Source organism: Rhea pennata, chromosome 18 (assembly GCF_028389875.1).
Source record: "Rhea pennata isolate bPtePen1 chromosome 18, bPtePen1.pri, whole genome shotgun sequence".
NCBI lineage: Eukaryota > Metazoa > Chordata > Aves > Rheiformes > Rheidae > Rhea > Rhea pennata.
The window spans coordinates 12,380,664-12,397,191 of NC_084680.1; positions in this window are offsets into that span (position 1 = coordinate 12,380,664).

The window sequence follows — 16,528 nt, forward strand, 5'->3', positions numbered from 1 at the left end:
CAAGCACCACACCTGGCACTGTTTGCAGAATAGGGCCTAAGCAAGCCCATAGTATTACAAGAAAAACAGAATGAAAAATGTTTTTATGAAATGATTGAGATCACAAATTTTATTTCCAAACTTCGTAGTGGTTAACTGAAAATAACATGAAATATTAAAAATATACCCAGAACATAGTAAAAATGTACATGTTCTCCTTATGGAAAGCAGACAGATGCTCAGCTTTCTTTACCATTTTAAGCTTTACTGTCAAAACAATATATTTCAGCTTATTCTGCTGCATGGACCATGTCTTTTCAGGGCTGCCAGCTAATTCATTCATGGAACTTGGAGACAAATAATGACCATCTTCTCATGGCTAGTACTTTTAATAATAAAAGTCAAATTCTTTCAAGCAGTTTATCCAAAAAGTTTTCTATATTTATGTTCACAGCTTCTTTAACTCTTTTTATTAAAAATTCCATCTGTGGGCCAAACACTACTTTGAGTTCCACCCTGTAGTCCCACAGGAATCAGGATGCAAGACTGTTTCCAAGAAAAGAATTTGATCCTTCACTTTGTCAGAAAATCCTTCATTTACTTCCCATCAAATTAGACTGGCTTTAGACAAGTGGTAAGTTTTTTTCTGAACGCTTTAGCAACTTAAAAATGATGATGAAAAGGAAATTGGCTTTACAGAAGGAAGTAAACATCATAAGCATGATGAAGCCAGTTGCCAAGGGTTAGTTTTAGGGTATCCATCCGGCTTACTGCCATTCTCGCTGGAGTGAGGATAAACCTCTAGCCTAGTAAATGCTTCCACCTTCCTCTCTGTAAATAAGGAATAACATTTGCTGCCCTTTGTAAAACCCTTTGATATCTCCAGATTAAAAGCACCACGTGCAGTTCAATGGTACTCTCACAGCACAAGAAAACTGCTAATTTAGCAATGTGGGTGTGCAATTATTTGTTTTGTGTATACAGCCAGGGTACCTGTACGTATAACCCTCTTAAAAGCCAGGCTTTTAAGATGATGAAATTGTGAAAGAGAAACGTGATGTCAGTTCTAGTAAAGTTATTTTTAAGGATTCCATTTTAAATATCAAGGTCCACCTAAGTGAGTGGGAAGCTTTGCACTACTAATACCTGCAGAATCACATCTGATGCCTCTTCATTTCCATTTCCTCCCCCCTGCTTCTCCGTCTGCTGTAAACTTATTTGTAGATGCTCTGTTCTCTGAGTGCAGTGTCATCAGAGCCACACATTAACCAAAGTTGAAAGTCTGTGTGGAAACTGTGATACAGTCTAATAGTTGTAATGGCTAGAAACCTCTGCTTTCAGAGTTTTACTATTAGGGTTGTCAAAAGTTGTAGTAATTTAAAAACTGGCACAGAAAGTTTCTGCCAGGATGTGACAATTTTTGAAAAAGTTCTAAAAATATGTCTAGATTTGGCATATTTAAGCTATTGGAATATAAAAAGAGGCACGAGCTAATTCTATCGGAAAGATTAAAGTTACACCAATGGGTCAGCTTCTGTTCTGAACGAAGGGACACAGCATCCTGATAATCTGTCTGTCTCCTTTCTGTGTTGTTAGTTCATTCCTGTTTTTTGCCTTGAGAGTTCTCGAAAATATGACACCTCTATCTTAAAAGGTGCTGAATTATACAAAGAAACTAAAGATAAGTTTTTGGTACTTTCCAACTTGAGATATTTCCTCTGGTAAATTTCCCCCATATGAGATCAGTTAACCGAAAACAGGATGTGGCTCAGAGAGAGATTAAAATTTGAAGCTTGACTTTATTGTAGAGCCATTCCACCAATGCTAGTTTTGCAGGACACTGTGTTACTATTTGAGATGAATGATCACTTACATCCAAGAAAGAATATCTTTTTTATTATTATTATTTTTAATTTAAGGGTTGTCTTTTAAAAAACATTGAAGGGTTTAAGATTTTTAGTGAAGCAGGTTGCTTAGTACATTTTAAAATGGAATTTAAGCTCATGCTAAATGTTTAAAAAAAAATTAGTTGCAGGGTAACCAGTACTTTCAGAGCTGAGAATCTCATTTCAGAAACAAAAAAATGAGTGCGATATAGGATGAGACATCCCCGAAAAGATTATTTTCAGGTAGAATAAATTATCTTGAAAAGTCCATGCATTCTAGAAAATCCTGAAAATTTGGTAAAATGCAGGAAGGAAAACTTGTTAATTATACAAAGATCCAGTCCTCATAAGACGCAGTACTTCTAGAAACTGGAGCAGAATGCTCCACGTCAAGATTCCTGCTTGGTTTACAACTCCGATACTAAGCTGTTCTTTAACTTCCAGTCCATTACTTCTTTTGTGGCTTAATTTACCCACAACATAGGAGTTACAGCAGAGGAGTTGTGAGATTTCATCAATTCGTGTTCAATATGTTCAAATAAAAACATGACGAACTGTGAAATTTGATTTATTATTACCCTCAGCAAACTTGACATCTTTGCCACAATTCAGTCTCGTCTAAATATAATCTTTTAAAATGTTTTTATTATATCTGCCTGCGCTTATTACCAGTTTTTAGCTCTGCTCTGTTGTAGTGATATTCTGATGACCCAACCCAACTTATATTGCAGGAGATGGAAAGTTTCCCATTAACTTCCGTGAGAGCTGGATTGTACACTCAAAGAGACAACCGGAATCAATATTTTTTTTTCTCTATCCCCACTCTGCCTCAAATTTTTTCCAGATCATATTATCTATAACATAATATTATCCTCAGCTTTCTAGGACTTTTTTTTTTCTCCTTCTGCAAAGAACAGATGTTCTGGAGCACCTTTTCAGGTTTGTCAGAAAAAACTCCACCCCTAAAATAGACACTGTTTACCATTTATCTTAGTTCAGTCACTCACTAAAGCACTTTTTACAACATAAGCCAAGGAATTACCTTAAATAGAAGAAGCTAGAGAAAATGAAAGTGTTTCTCTCTGTCATGGTGGCCTTGATAGCTTCCTGTAAGCGGTACTGCTCGGTGGTGTACCTGTCTCAGTCACTAGGTCTCTGTATCAAGACAAACACTGCATATAGACACGTGAAGCTGACACAGGACAGGTTATAACAGTTTGCCAGATTAAACTCTGCTTTCTGTTGCAGCTTATGTTGCTGCTCATGGTTATGCTGCTGTTTCTCTTAACGTACACACAGCCTGATCTAAACTGGAAAATTCTTAGCTGTTCATTTCCATTCTTAGGGCTTCGGCGAGAACTCTGGGAACGTGAGCCATGCCCATTGGGAAGCCTGCCAAAACACTCTTCCAAAGCTCTGGATGTAACATGGAAAAACAAGTTAAGATTCAACATCTTTTGGCAAGAAAACTGACAGCAAAATATGGATATTCTATGGATAACTCAGTTGTTCAGTTTGCTGTAGAAACCTACAGGGTTATCAGTAAACTCATTGCATTTGAGTGGGACTAATTAGTGGAAACAAAGAAAAAGAAAACAGCAGATTACATTAATAATGTCTTCATTACTTCTCATTACTGACAAGAATTGAGAGGAGAGTGAAGGCTGTTGTAAATTTCCAAGAACACTGAAAGAAATAACACATTTTATTGATAAGAGCACTTTCATCCTAAAAGAAGTGTTTAGAAGATGACGTTGTTGCACGTGATAGAAGTCGAAAGAGACTGACTACACATACACTACCTTGCATCTCTCTTCCACCGAGGCTAAAATTTGCTTTGCTATTGTACAGTGACAATAGCATTGGACTTATCTTTCCAACAGTACTTTTCAGCAAGGTTCATCAACCTGGTTGAATAATCTCCATAGCACCACTTGCCTGCACCTCAGGTAAGAAGACTGGGGAACACAGAATTTATAAGCGTTATCCAAGGTTTCACAAGAGGAAAATGGTACTACAAACAAAACCAAAGCACTCAACAAAACATGCTAAAGCAAGCAAACTCCTGAGTGTTCGCAAAACAAGATGTCTTTAAAGAGGAACCTGAAAGAGCAAGAAAAAATATTTTAAACATAGGTGAAGCCTGAATGAAAGAACAAATTTGGAAGTGGGAGAAAGCAGGCATAGAGAAAGACATAGCTATATTCTGAATATACAGAGGCAAACAGTCCTAGTGTTGAAATTCTGGAATAGAAAGAGTCCTCACATGAGGCCAAGGATCTTGGCAGCTTTGCCAGTGATGGGACTCCACAAACACATCATCACATACAAGTTCCCAGCAGCGTCCTCGGAATTCAGCCAAGAAAACAAACCTTGAAACTCCATGTCCATCATCTGCATCACAAATTGGATGTTGAAACCCCAAAGCAAATGAATGGGGCAAAAGGTGTTTTGGAAATGAATGCTCCCATCTGTTCAGGTTCAGTAACAATCGGTCATCCTGGAAGAAATCACAAGACAGGCTTCACAATGCAACAGTTCAGAATTGTGGCAAGTTTTCACAAGCTAAGGTTGCATTTTCCTGTGGCAAGATGCGTGCAGGAAGACAATTCAGTAATTTTTAATCTGGTTACCTACAATCGTATCTAATGTTTTCCCTTATCATTAATTTTTCTTCAAAGGCCAAGGCTGGAAGCTAGGGCCTTGGGGTGAGTTTCTGGGCTGCAGTGCCCTCTGCCGGGACTCGCTCCAGAGCTGTTCAGTCTAGAGGTGGCTCAGGAATCAGTAGTGCTAGCCACACACCTGGGGCCAATGAACAGAATTAGGCGACACACAATAGCGTGGGTTTCTAAGAATTTGATTTAAATCCATGTGGATTCAGATTCCTTCCCTCAAGATAATTTATGGTATAAATCCACTGAATCCTGTTAAATTACATCACAGATTAATCTGACCTCTCAAGGTTCTGAGGGATTTTTTTGATCCTAACTCATTTTTGAGATTTCTGACTGAAACAGAAGCTTGGCTGATCCTGCCAGGCTTCCTCAGTGTCATATGGAAACTGTGAAATGGTGAAGCTATTTAGCTTTGATAGGAAGCCACAAATGACACCAGGGACATCAAGAAGATTCCCCCATCAGCCTGGGTTGACTAATTTTGCATAACCACAAGCTGGGCAAGTTTCAGAGTCTGAAGGTTTAGCAAGAAAATGTTCACAGCTCTGACTATGTGTGAGAGCTTAGTACAAAAGAAAACATGCTCTGGCTTTTCAGTCACTATGTACAAAGAAATCCATCCCAGAAATTGAAATCTCTGCCTCAAATACATCTCCAGATCTCTCTTTTCAGTGGGAGTATGCGCCTGTACAAGATACATGTCCTGGTCCCTCAAAGAGAATCATCATCCCAAGATGATAGCTGCCAGTGTTTCTTCTCCTGTCTCTCCCACTGCGTTGTGAGTGATAACAGCACCTTCAGTAACTGACTTGCATCCAGAGAGTCTCTTGCAAATATTAATAAAATGTTACTTCTGACAAGGCACATTTCTACAAAACAATTAAAGAAGAGAAACATCAAAAAGGCTACAATTTTCAAAAGTAACTTCTCATATTCAGTGTGTAGGCTAGGGTGCTCAACAAAAGACGTCTATAACTTGACTTGAACAAGTGCTAAAAATTTGCAGGTAAGTTAAAACAGAACTATAGATGCTCAGCATCTTTCAAAAGTAGGTCCTTGGAGACAGTTCTTCAGAGAGCCTGAACTTCAGCATGCTAATGCTTTTTATAGACTGCTTTGAAAGCACTTACCCACCAGGAAACAGTAAACTCTGGAAAGTCAAGCTATGACTATCATCCAAGATGGTACCCCAAAACCATTGTTGGGGAACATAGCATGAAGGATACATCATGAATGTTTAGTGAAGATTAGGGCCAGAACAGACCTCTTGATTTCCAGTTCTGCTTTTTAACTGCATCTTCAGAGGTCACTCGCACTTGCACTGCAAGCAGCTCCAAACATTATTTAAAACAGTTACTCAGTGCATGCATTCTAATACATCCCAGCTGACAAAACACTGTCCAAAATTGTGAAGACAGGTGACTCCACACTTTTGAAATTACCCTAATGGTGGAAATTAATACCTACTTCAATCTAGCTGCCAGAGCCTGGGGCTGAATATTCTCTAGGACCTACCAAGACCTCACAGCAGTGGACTTCCGTGGAAATTTTTCTGATCTGGGTTAAGAAAATGACATTTTTATAGCATATTGTTTTTCATAAATAATCAAGGGAAACTGGCTAATCAGACTCTGGCACAAGCAGACCATGTAAGCATGTGGTTAGAGCAAGCCTCCAGACTCTGCTGCAGATCTGCCCAGTCTGTCACCAACACTAGTTTACATGTCAATGTATTACTTTTCAGCTGGTATAAATTGGTATAGTGAAATACAAATTTACTTTAGTCTGTGGATGTGTGAGATGTTTATACAAATATTTTCTCTTTTAAAAGAGATTTCCACACTTGTTCTTTGTGAATGTGTAAGAAAAATATTATATCTACAGATATCTAGATATCAAGTGTATAAAGTATAGCTCCTCTAAAGTAATTGTAACAACCTGGATTTGCATTAGCTGAGGATGTGCTCTACAACCTCACAGTATAAGCTGCCGAGAACATATAATAGCCGGTGGAAAGAATGCACTGTTGCGGTTACTGCTGTAAAGCCAATTTAGACAATGCAAGCCCATGACAGCGCTCCCCGAAACCAGCCTACAGTGTACTGCATCCAGACTCCTGGTCTCTTTCTGTTTCTTTTGGAGTACTTTCTATGGGTGGCAGTGGGGCTGCTTTCATTAAGAAAAATTTGATTTTCCACTGTAAACCCCAATATTTGTGGTTTAATATCTCAGCTGATTCAAATGCATCAAACGTAGCTCTTTTGTTTGCTTCACTTACAAAGTAAATCAGCTTCTTAGTTACTGAGAAGTAAATAAATTAAGGAAATATAGTCCGAACCACAGCACCCCAGGGATAATCTGCATTTCACCACTTCCAGCTATGATCATGGGTAAATATAACTATTTTATAAATAATCACCTGTGTATAAAACTGACTGGAATAGAAAAGAGAGGACTGACTATAGCAACCTTTACTTAAGATTTTTCTGCTATTGTTCTCTAAACTTGAATGTTCTTTTTATGACAGTTAGAAGTTTAATTCAGTTTAGCATTTTCCAGGAAATCAGTTACTGCTTAAACATGTAGCCAAATTCCAAGTTCATTCAGAACTTGAAAAGCAAAATTTAACACAAGGAATGGAATTTTGTAATGACCCAGCAATTGGCAAAACCAAACTCTTAGTTCCCAGGAGAATGAAAGAGCCAAAACCAGATATTTCTCCTAATTAGAGGTGAAAACATTATTAAATATCTTAAAAATTGAAAGCATATGCAACTCCTCTAAGGTGGTTTCTTACTGGAAAATAACTGAAGTCCATGCCAAATTTCAGTGTGTTCTGATGTAAGAATTTAGCAGGAGATTAAGAACATATTTTGCTAGGAGACATACATAAACATTAACATTTACATAGACTGCAAATAAGCCTCTGTAGGTAGGGTCAAATGAGACAGCTCATAATGGATATGCACCAAACTGGCAGCCCTCAAAAGAAAGTGATTTTTTAAACTACAAAATAACATTCAGTTAAACCAAAAAATGGGTTTCCTTAATCTGTGTTCACTCCTCTCTTCTACTCATTTCTACACCTATAATATAAATGGATGTATTGGTAGGGATACAAAAATGACAGTTTGAGACTATTTATGAAAAGTGATTTTTGAACTTGTGAGAAGTCTTCCTCAAGATCAGATTCTAGGATTTACCCAGTGCAGGGTCCTGGCCATGGACTCAGAAGATAGGCTGTGCCGATATTTAAACATTTTCATTGTTATACAAAGATAGAAAATAATTTCCATGTGATATCCTAGTTTTACATTGCCCAAATACCTTGAAGAAACATTTCAGCATGATGAAGTGAACGTTCTTCCTTTTTCAGATGATTTCAGACTCTGACTGTACCATTATAAGAAAAGAAAAAAAATATGCAGTAACCTGAACTTGCATCCCACTGTCTAATAAGCAATTTTCTCTTTCATCTAGTGTTCAGTACGATATGTTTTAAGGTCAGCCAAGAAAGAGTGACAGTCACTTAAAGACACTAAGGTGTTAAAAAGCAAGAATATTAACCTGCCACAGGTTAATTATTACTCTTCTAAAACTACAGGATATTCCAAATTCAAAAAAAAGTTTTGACACAGCACTTGTCAGCTAAGCCTGCTTAGAGCTTGTGGTATATCCAGAAAGATTATATACAGAAATCATTTCTGCGCTGCTAGAAAAGCAAAGGCCAGAGAGTGGGAGAACGTCTGGCTTCTCTTCCTGAATTAGTCACAGTAGTTGGATGCAGCACAGCAACTGGCATGACTATACCATAAAAGTGCGAGTTTAATGTCACTGTGCATGATATGGTGGAATCTGGTCTATTCAAGGCACTTATTAGGTTGGATCAATTAGATGAAATTCAAGTTACAATAAATGAAGAAACAAATCAGTTCATTTTGTGACACAGCTATCTAAAAAAATCAGTGAAACATAAATGGAAACTTATAAAAAGATATAAAAAATAAGAGTTTTATATAGTATTAACCTTTAGATTTGCTGTTAGTTCAGGAATTCAGCCAACTCAGATCTTACATATCTTTCAGCAGAATTCAGGAAGAACCAAGTTAGAATAGCAACTGGTGAATTTTCTTAGTCAGAGGCTGATCTGGGAAACATACAAAAAGGATGACAAATATAATGGCCAAGCTCTTTTCATCGACTTCAGTGGGCCTTGCAGATCGTCAGAGATGATCTGCACACATCAGTAGGAGCAACTCTAAAGTTCACTTTGGAGGCTAGTTTGACTATAATATGCTACTATAGCAATAAATGAGGTTCAGAAAAATCCTGTTTACACATGGTCCTTGGCTTCTTGCCAGGATCGACAGACTCAAGGCCAGTCATCTCTATTCTAGGGAGGTGAGAATAAATTTTGACGAAAGCATACAGCTTTCTGGACAAGTGCATTAATGTGTAATCAGACCAGTAATCCCATATACAGAGGCTGGCCCTTGGACAGAACACAAAAGTGTAGCCGTCAAACGCACACTTCTTTGGAACTATTAAAGCTATTAGCCTGTGATTCAAAGCCTGGAACATTTGGAGGCCTGTATATAAATAACCGAGGAATAGAAAAACACTACGTGCAACTCAGATATACATTTCTGATGTCCAGAGTCCCCTGTAAATTCATAAATACGGAATGTGTTTTGAAATAATTTCCATTTCATAATACATGAGTCATCCACACAGCGATTTTTTCCAAGAATTTCCATTTTCTGTGGGCCTAGTCCCGTGAACCGCTGAGCGCCCCAGAACTGGCTGACTACAAGTCACTAAGGTTAACATAGCAGGGGATTCTAAAGTCAGCCCTGTGCAGTCTGCCAGCATAATTTTTATGCATCAAATGGACGAAGACACGGGTGTACCTTTCCCCCGCGTGGTTTTGATATGAAAGCCATGCTATGCCACATTTGGAAGGTAAACCTTCCTACATCGGTGTATTTATACATACACACCCCTCCACACCACACACACCCAAATACATGTAAAAATGTATTAAAATGTAAAAAATACATATATTTTAAATATTATTCTCAATTATTTACTCAATAGAGAATTCTGGATAGAAACAGAAACAGAACAAATAAGATTCAAAAATTTTTAAAAAATTAGTGATTGACAGCTTGACGCTGAAGCGCAGCATTTTTATATATAATTTTCAGATTAGGTTCGTTGATCTTCAGGAGCAATACAGGCTCTTTGCAGCCTATCTCACCAAAAACTACTTGCACTTAGATTTCAGAAGTCATAGGTGAAAATGGGATGTGCTCCTCTGTCATTTAAAATCTTTAAAGTGCAATTTACGTTTCAAAAATGACACTTCTGAATAATCTAACAGGAATCAAGGTTCCAGTTTCATACAGCTCCAAGGATGTATCATGATTTTATCTATTTTATGTCTGCTTGATAAAGTCAACATTCTTTCAGCATTTTTGTTTTTAGGAATTAGTAGGAAAATCTATTTTGGTGCCTATTCTTAAAATATTACTTGACATTTATTTAAGCCTGTTTGAAACAGAGAGGAAATAGCAGAACATGCTTGCTTTGCTTATTTAGCCATCTTATTTGTTTTTCTTTTTTTTTTTTCCCCTCTCTGGAATTACTGTGGTCTGATAAATTCACACTAAATACCAAGATACTTCATTTAATTTTCCAGTTCTGCGACTAACCTTGTCTGTGGCCTTACGAAAGTCATTTAACTGCTTGATACTACAGTGTGTTCCTCTGTAATTCACTGCTTTGGGTCCATAAAATGAATCCACTATGAATAAGTTCTTTTTATTATTTTCTTTGCTCTTGTTTCTTGTTTCTAAATACTATGTGCAAGACAGTGCTAATAATTCTTTTTTGGTCTTTGTGAAGCTATTTGAGATCTACAGGTGTTAACAAAAAAAGACACGCTCCAACTTTGGAATATTTTAAGGATTTTTTCAGGTCAAATGCTACTCATGAAAAAAAAATAAAAATCCATCCCTGCTGGGTAGCAGAGAGAGAGACAGAGTGCACTGTCATTTTGTGGATTATTATACTGTGTAGCAGTATGACATTCAACATACAAGATGTTCAAGGTATTCTAGAGTGTCAACCAAGGAAGACACAGAAAATCTTTGCACTCCTAAATTTACAGTAGAAATAACAGCCTTGTGGGGTGTTTTCTTTCCACTAGTCTTAGGAAATTCTCCCACACAATGCAGACTTGGCTTTGCTGTACGTACACATACACAAGTCTTCAAGTCTGCTGCAAGTCTTTCAGTCTCCTCACTCTTGATTTTGTCTGGTTTTATCTAACAGACAGTGTGAATACAAAATTGTTAAACATTAATACAAATCTGGTAAACACTTGTAAGCATCAATAAGAGCAAAGGAATATTGATGGTACAGGCAGAGCTTGAGTAAAAGCTTTTAATAGGATAATAAATGTAAGTAATTGGCCTTTTGGTTCCAGGACAACTTCACTAATGAAATTGAATTTAGTTTTCCCTACATATGGCATGAATATTCATCAATCACTATCGTTCCTACTTATAATCATAGAATTGGTAACGTTGGAAGGGACCTCTGGAGATCATCTAGTCCAACCTCCCTGCTCAGCAGGGTCACCTAGAGCATCTTAGACGGGGTTGCTTCCAGGCGGGCCTTGAAGATCTCCAGAGGAGGAGACTGCACAGCCTCTCTGGGCAACTTGTTCCAGTGCTCCGTCACTCACACAGGGAAGAAATTGTCCCTCATGTTCAGGCAGAACTTCCTGTGGTTCAGTTTCTGCCCATTGCTTCTTGTCCTGTCGCATGGGACGACTGAAAAGTTTGTCCCCATCCCCTTGACACCCTCCCTTCAGGTACTTGTACACATTGATCAGATCCCCCTCAGTCTTCTCTTCCCCAGGCTAAACAGGCCCAGCTCTCACAGCCGTTCCTCATAAGGCAGCTGCTCCAGCCCTCTGATCATCTTCGTAGCCCTACCCTGGACTCTCTCCAGTAGCTCCATGTCTCTCCTGTAGTGGGGAGCCCAGAACTGGATGCAGTACTCGAGCTGAGGCCTCCCCAGGGCTGAGTAGAGGGGCAGGATCACCTCCCTCGACCTGCTGGCAACACTCTTCCCAATGCACCCCAGGAGACCACTGGCCTTCCTGGCCACAAGGGCACATTGCTGGCTCATGGTCAACTTGTCATCCACCAGCACTCCCAGGCCCTTCTCTGCAGAGCTGCTCTCCAGCAGGTCAGCCCCCAGCCTGTACTGGTGCACAGGGTTATTTTTCCCCAGGTGCAGGACCCTGCACTTGCCCTTGTTGAACCTCAGGAGGTTCCTCTCTGCCCAGCTCTCCAGCCTGTCCAGGTCTCTCTGAATGGCAGCACAGCCCTCAGATGTGTCAGCCACTCCTCCCAGCTTGGTATCACCAGCAAACTTGCTGAGGAGGCACGCTGTCCCCTCATCCAGGTCATGGATGAAGGAGTTGAACAGGATGGGACCCAGTACTGAGCCCTGGGGGGACTCCGCTAGCTATAGGCCTCCAACTAGACTCCACATCACTGATGACGACTCTCTGAGCTCTGCCTTTCAGGCAGCTCTCAGTCCACCTCACTGTCCACTCGTCTAACCCACGCTTCCTGAGCTTATCTAGGAGGACGTTATGGGAGACAACGTCAAAAACCTTGCTGAAGTCAAGGTACACAATGTCCACTGCTCTCCCCTCATCTACCCAGCCAGACATTCCATCATAGAAGGCTATCAGATTGGTTAAGCAGGATTTCAACTGAACATATTTTTGCTGTACCAGTAGGACATGCTTATATAAATAAAATAAAGTTAATCCTCTAAGGTTTTAAAAAAGAGATTATTTATACTTTCTTAAAAATTTATGTAATTATCTCAAGTTAATGAAACCATTATACTGCCTTTGCTGTGGTGGACAAATCCAAAGATTAGATCCGTTATCCACTTTACAGACTGTGAAATAGGAAAATATTTCACAAAACTGGAAACAGACAGGGAGATTTTAAATCAGCGTTCTCAGCTTTAGAACAACAGTCTGTGGCAGAATTGTGGATATAATAATCCATATTGTCTCACGTTTAGCTTTTGATCATGGGATGTTTCAATTTTGCTTTATAAATTAACTTTGTCAAAAGGTCTTAACATTCATTATACGGGGTCTAGCTGATCTGCCTGTGCATTGTACCACAATTAGACAAATATATAGGTCCTTATAATTATTACTTATATGCACATAGGACTCCTTTATAATAATACATAGATACATAGATACAGCTTCAGTCCTGCTCAGTAGAAGCTTTATAAAGCTTCTAAAGCTACTAAATGGTGAATTTGTCTCACAACTCCAAAAGCCCATCTAAGCTACTCCATACAACAAGAACAAGAATTGTTTTTATTAACTGACATCTTAGTATTGTGACCCATGGCTGTAGTGACATTTGAATATAATTTGATCTTTTTCATACAATGACATTGTCGCACTTCAAACAAACCCTCAGGCTCCGTGTTAAATGAGATGGCTGAGTCAGAATGTCTATGTTTCCAATCAGACATGAGAAATAGAAGAGGTGTTTATGAGAAGATATATCACTTCGAGGAGAAAATTAGGTCTTGTAATGCACAGCAACTCTTGCATAACAATATTGAGTAGTTTAGAAGAAGGAAAGAAATATTTAGAGGTAGACTGCCTACACAATCTCACCAGGCATTTTAGTGTACTTCTCACTGCAATTTGAGATCTTATCCAGTCATTATCAGATACAGTGTTATCTTCTCATACTTCTCTGAAAAATTTGGAGAATTAAAAAGAAAATTACTCACAGAGCCAAAATTAAAGATTGCATCATCTGTGACTATCTTCTTTCCACAAATTAAACACTCTGGATCAAGTATATTCCTAAAGAGAGAGGGGAAACAGTAATTTTAAAGCTCTTGGATGTACCACTCTTTGGCAATCAGTCAATAAAAATAAAAATGTGTGCAACTTTGTACTTTGGACCAAACTCTCTTTTCAGTTTTACTGAGAACTAAGCAGATTTGTGCCAGCAGCTGTGAGAAGGAAATTTGGCCCTTCATTTGCCACTTTCCTGGAGGCAAGGCAAAATTTTTAACTGTTGAATTCGGTCATCAAGTGCCAAAGTAACATTTGTTTTAAATCTACCTAAGTTACAGGAGGCATTGATTTAGTCTACTATGTCTTAAAATACAAATAAGGAATGGCACACGTTATTGGCTTTTTACAAGAAAGCAAAGCATAAAAATAGCATCTGTTTATGTAATGAAAAAGCAATGGAATACCTGCAGGAATTCAAAAAGGATACAAAAGGAAAACCTGGGGAATAAAATCCTTTCTTTCATAGACAGAACTAGCTACATTTATTTACAAAACTCAGCATAATTATATACTAGCATACAAAGATTATCTGTAATAGCAGAATAGCAAGACTCTCTTCACATCTTTTTAATCTCTGCCTCCTCCACCGGGACGGAGGGCACAGTGACTACCGCAATGCAGAATAGCTACTAGCCATAAAGTTAGAGCCACTTTAGCAAAGCCAGTTTTGCAAATGCTGTGTAAACATCACATGTAGGCACAGTTCAGTTTTGTCTGCATGAACAGTAACTGATCAATAGTGAGAGTATCTATATCACTATTTTGGATTACCCTATATAGGTAATTCACATATAGGTAATACATGGTATAGGCATATATAGGTAAGAAATATAGGATTACCTTAATAACCAGACAACACAGGCCGTGCAGTAATTGTGCCCACATGGCACCTGTGCTGGATTCTGCAGAAACATTTTACACAGGGGACAAATACGTATGGAAGAAGCATTATTCACACACTTTTCCCAAGCTTCTTCAGAAGCAGGTGAGCTACTCATGGCTCCTGAACCAATGCGTCACCTCAGATCTCCCAAGCACAGAGATGCTGTTGTATGTTCTCTTATGAAGATAAAGCGAACGTTTAGTCTAAAGCCATCATTATTGTTTCTTTTCAGATGTGTAGTTAAACTGCAAACTCTCAGATAATCCTGGAAAAAAAAAAAAAAAAAAAAAAAAAGCAGGAAGAACCCTACATCAGCATGGGGGGCAGTTCCTTTAACATTGAAAATACCCTAACATAAACTGCCAGTCAATCAACATGCGCTAATAGTATATTAAGTGCAGATTAAAAATTTGAGTCCAAACCAATAAGAGAAAGGTTGGAAAATAAGAGGACTCCTTCATTCCCAAACTTCATAAATTTGAGCTGTGAATACATGATCCTAATTAAAGAAAAAGAAGAAAAAGGCAATAACCGACATTCTCTAATAAGTATCTTTCCATATGCTGTCCCCAAAATTACAGCCCCAGGGAAGCTGCCTCAGATTTCTTGTTCTGTGTAGATCCCCCAGTGTTACAGGTGTACAAGAGAAATATCGATTAAGACAGAAGAGGCAGGATGAAGTAGCAGTAGAAGTGAAATGCCAGCATCACAAACTGAAGGCTACCATGATGTGGCTCCTCCGGGTTTAGAAAGAGGGGTCTCTCTGCAACTCTAGATTTTTTTATTGTTTTTCGTTTCCCTGATTTCTGTTCCCCGTATCAATTTAATACGCGTTATATCAGTTTACAGCGTTCTCTGGCCTGCTTCTGCACATATTTTACTACCAATAACTCTTCATGCAAAAGGATTACACCAGGCATTCCTATCTGTTTCTAGATCAGTTTCTTTTACTCCACGACTAGCGCAATGTAAACAGCGGTAGATTTAGAACTGAGCTGACTGTATAAAGTTAAACCACAGAGTAACTTAGTCTGTTGAAATATCATCCAGTGTCTATGGTCAAAATCACTAAGCTTAGGAAATCCTAAAATTAAAATTATCTTATCTGATATAACGTGTTCTAACTTGTAGCTTCAGTCCTGCTCAGCACCTACAACCACGTACGTAGCACAGAAAATTCCTAGAGTTCATTTAAGAAAATGAGGGCTTTCTCAGATTGAACTCTGAATTTCCTGATTTCTGTGGTTTTAAATCACATTTAGGCTATCTTATCTCAGCAAAAAGCAGGAAGCAGCACTGAAGTGCATTTCCCATTCAGAGTTCTCAAACTCAAGCATTTATCCCTGGGTAGGAAAGGGGTAAGTATACTGTCCTTAAAGCAAGTGCTGCATCCTGCCCGAAAACTGTGTTGCTATTTGCAGCCACTTTTATGCTCGTAACTCCGGATAGATCAGAAGAGACTTTGCATCCTGAGCCTTCCACATCCTATGCGAGCGACAGATATGCACACACTACTATCTCACAGTCCTGACTATGATAGCATCTCCGGTAGATCTATAATTTGTCTGAGAATTTCAGTGCCTAAGGGGCATTTCCTGTCTTATGGGTGCACTTTGTTGACTAAAAAGGAATTTGGGTGGGACAGAAAAAAAATTTATCAGTAGAAGTGAAATTAAAATTGTGGCACTATACACCAAAATACATTTCTCTTTTTCATCAGCTAAGAAAGCAGTACAGCATGTTCAGTAACTGAACACTTTCAAATATCTTTGAAAAACAGTTTTGCTAAAAGTACTAATTCTTACTTTTATACGACCTATACGAAAGTGATGTTCTTGTGTTCCCTCTAATGTTTCTGTCATAGTTGCAAACTGGGAGTGTTTCAGGAACTGTGTTCGTATTCTATGAGCAATACTGATCCCTAAATAAAAAGCAGAGTCAATCTTCCAGACAAAGGGATTTTCAAAAACAAAGAAATGTGTTTTAAGTTTTAAGAGTAAATAGTACCATCTCTCTGGAAAGGAAGCTTTTACAAAAAAATTAATGCCATAGACATATTTGGGCATTCTTTAAATTAACGTCAAGTCTTTTCCTTAAGATTATGAACAAAATGTAATACTATATGAGCTCTGAATACTGTTGTGATTTAAGCTATACTATTCTTCTTTATTCTATC